The sequence below is a fragment of the Scylla paramamosain genome, chromosome 7 (assembly GCF_035594125.1).
Source record: "Scylla paramamosain isolate STU-SP2022 chromosome 7, ASM3559412v1, whole genome shotgun sequence".
Classification (NCBI taxonomy): Eukaryota; Metazoa; Arthropoda; class Malacostraca; order Decapoda; family Portunidae; genus Scylla; species Scylla paramamosain.
This window is the reverse complement of record NC_087157.1, coordinates 14,392,501-14,395,641: the sequence shown is the minus strand read 5'-3', so window position 1 is coordinate 14,395,641 and position 3,141 is coordinate 14,392,501. Positions and strand designations below refer to the sequence as shown.

The following is a 3,141-nucleotide window of genomic DNA, read 5'->3' as shown; positions in this document are numbered from 1 at the left end:
ACCTTTTGTGGGCCACCTCTCTATCATGTATAGCACGAGAACAAGCTGTGTTAAACCAAGGTTTAGAAGGTTTAGGACGAGAAAAAGAGGTGAGGAATGTACGCCTCCATGCCAGACACCTATCACCTCTGTTATGCGCTCAGCACACCAAAGACGGGTCTCTGACACGGAAGCAGTAGTCATTCCAAGGAAAATCAGCAAAATACCGCCTCAGGTCCCCCCCAACTAGCAAGAGGCATGGATGGGATGTGTGTGATAGGGAAGGGGAGGGAGGTGTGTAATGAGGGGAGGGATGAGATGTATAATGGGAGAAGCGATGGGATACGTGTGGCGGAGAGAGGGACGGGTGGGGTGATGAGGATAGGGGGGAGATGTGATGTCAGCGTCAAAGTAATACTACCAATATTCGCAACTCGCAATATTCGTGATATGAATTCACAAGGCCAGCACCAGTCCTGACCAAAGGAAGGCGTGCCAGCCACTGGGAATCTTAACTCAGGTCCCGGAGTTTCACGGCCGCCAACCACCTACCCTGTCAACAGTGTTATCATTACTCGCCTGGACGCCGGTGTGTGGCTGCTGGTGATGGCCTTTTCCCAGCGTCTTGACCGGGGAGGAGTGCTGCACAGCTGATGGCCTCGGCGCGCCTCTCTGCATGGTATAATTGCTATGATGAAGGAAAATATGAACAGCAGGTCAGCAGCAGCAAGAGACCCTTCCCTGGGTGTGTCCGGGTCTGGCTGGACTGGAGGGTCCGGTGAGTCGAGGCTTCGGGATCTCAGTGTGCGGAGTCCGCGCGGATTTTCAAATATTTGATGGATAGATTGCGAGATTGCACACACACACACACACACACACACACACACACATTTTATAATTATGACTGATTTTTTCTAAGTAACGACTGGTTTTATTCGTAGTGGCCCCAACACTGCGTTTCGAGCCCCGAGAGGTTACTAGACTGCAGGATCCCAGCATGGCCATGACGGCTGCCAGTCAGCGGGCGTCTCGATCCAGGGCAAGAGGCTGCAAGGATGTGGGAAAGGACACTTACTTCTTTTTGTTGAGGAAGGCATAAAAGAAAACAAGATATAGCTATAAATTTTTCCTTTAATTAGCAACATTTTAAGGTGCTCATTTATAACACGTATTGACAGTTCATTTTTTCTGTCCCTGAATGATCTCTTCTCTTGATGATCTGTGTGTGTGTGTGTGTGTGTGTGTGTGTGTGTGTGTGTGTGTGTGTGTGTGTGTGTGTGTGAACCAGAACAAATCGGTCAAGTATTGCCAACACAGAGCACCCTTGCACCTGATCCTCGCCACGCACGCCAGCGAGGCAGGCGAAGCTGTTTAGTGTCAGACACAAGCCGAGGAGAGATATGGGAAGCAGCAGCGGCAGCGCCCGCGGTGCTTCAGCTGGACACGTGCTGCCAGGTGATAAAAGGAGAGCTTCTCTCCTCCCTCACTGACCCGAGACAGCTTCAGCCTACCCTCCCTGTCTCCGTACAGCCATGGTGTCTGCGTTACCGGGACCTTCTTCCCGCACTGCACCTTAGGTCAGTCCAGGAGAGCAGCAAGTGACGGTCGCCGCCGCTGCCGCTGTCACGGCGTCGTGGACCAGCCAGGCTCGTTTTCCCACGGGACATAAAGAAAAGCTCCCTTTTAATTTCAACATGTAAATAACGAAGAATGTAGTTATATATATGTATATATATATATATATACGTATACGAACGATATGAATCGATTACAGAATAACTGTATGACTAAAGTACGTCATCTACAACCAACGACAGAAGGTACCTCGGTACGTAGAATTTAGTTGTGTAAGTACACAGGCATACCAACATACAGGTTCTGTACAAGTAGCTATAGTCACAGCGTCAGCCAGCGTGAGGGAGGATGGGGTGGGGGAGCTGACCTATTCGTGGAACAGGACGCCGCTCCCTTTGGGGAAGGGAAGGAAGGGGCTCACCACTAGCTAATGTCTATGATAGAGCGGGAATGGCGTGTTGGCGGCAACACATGAATGTTTAAAGCTTTAAAAATAGTATGTGTTCTACAAGCACTCGTGGCGGCTCGCTTGTCATCCCTGGCGGGGTGCAGGAGACCCGTGGCTGCCTCGCGGCCTAACGGCTCAAGCCCCCACCCCCCGTCCAGCTGTTGGCGGCGAAGCGATGCCTGAGCAACAACACATGGGACTGACTACCTCCTCGTGACTCCAACTCTGGTGCCGTAATGCAATATTTCCCAAGCGTGATTCTTGTTCTTTGAGAATAATTTCCCCTCAGCTGTTCTAAGGCGACGCGGTAACGCCTGCTGCCGCCAGCTGAGGCTTCTTCCCGCGGTGACGGAGGCGCCACGACCAGCGCTTGTACAACACCAACACAAATTGTCACAGACTCACTAGGGTGGAGATCACGGAGTTGACACTGGCGAGGTTATTGGGCGCGGTGCAGCACGTGGCAGGGAGCGGAAGGGTCCAGTAAGGACATAGCCGCGCTCCGCTGCCCGCCGCGACACTATTTTGTAGTGTTCATGTATTAAAGCTCACAGCATTGAAACAATAATTCACTCGCGTCTGTACGTAGAAAGGGAAGGCGGCGGCCCGCGACAGCATCCTGGCGGGCGCGGCGAGGACCTGGCGCCGCGCCAGTTGCCACCGCAACGCTTCGGCACAACATGGAACAATAAGGCTGCCAATTATTAGTAAAATAAATGTCTTTTATCCCTATGACAACGAGGCAATAGATCTAGACGTGAGAAAACTAATTCAATAATCGTGATTTGGCTAATCGAGATTAAACTGTTCTGCTGCTGCTGCTGCTGCTGCTGCTGCTGCTGCTGCCGGTAAATGATAAGTTTATTTCATATTGACAACTGCCCTGCTACGATAGCCAACCAGCCAGCAGAGGAAGTTGAGTTTCTGGGACTGCAGCGAAGAGTCTGCCAGACAGGGGTACAGCGCCTCCCTGGCGCCACAGAACAGCAATCGTCATAGGCTCACCACGTGTACCATCTTAAGAATTCTTAATTTTTTTTTCTTTTCCGTTTCACAAATTTTATAAACAATTCTTTATCTGGTGATCTACCTTAACACGTTGCATCACGCTTTAAGTCATGGCGTGTCTATCAACACGA

General features: G+C 51.0%; 1 protein-coding gene across 1 annotated transcript in view; it reads right to left on the bottom strand.

Annotated features, from left to right (window-relative positions):
- Positions 1-1,092: 1,092 nt before the first annotated feature.
- The window catches only part of LOC135102119 (uncharacterized), a 78,485-nt gene continuing 76,436 nt past the window's right edge, over positions 1,093-3,141 (bottom strand). Inside the window, exon 5 of the mRNA XM_064006897.1 lies at positions 1,093-3,141. This exon is cut by the window's right edge and continues 439 nt beyond it. The gene's annotated coding sequence lies outside the window, so the exon portion shown is untranslated.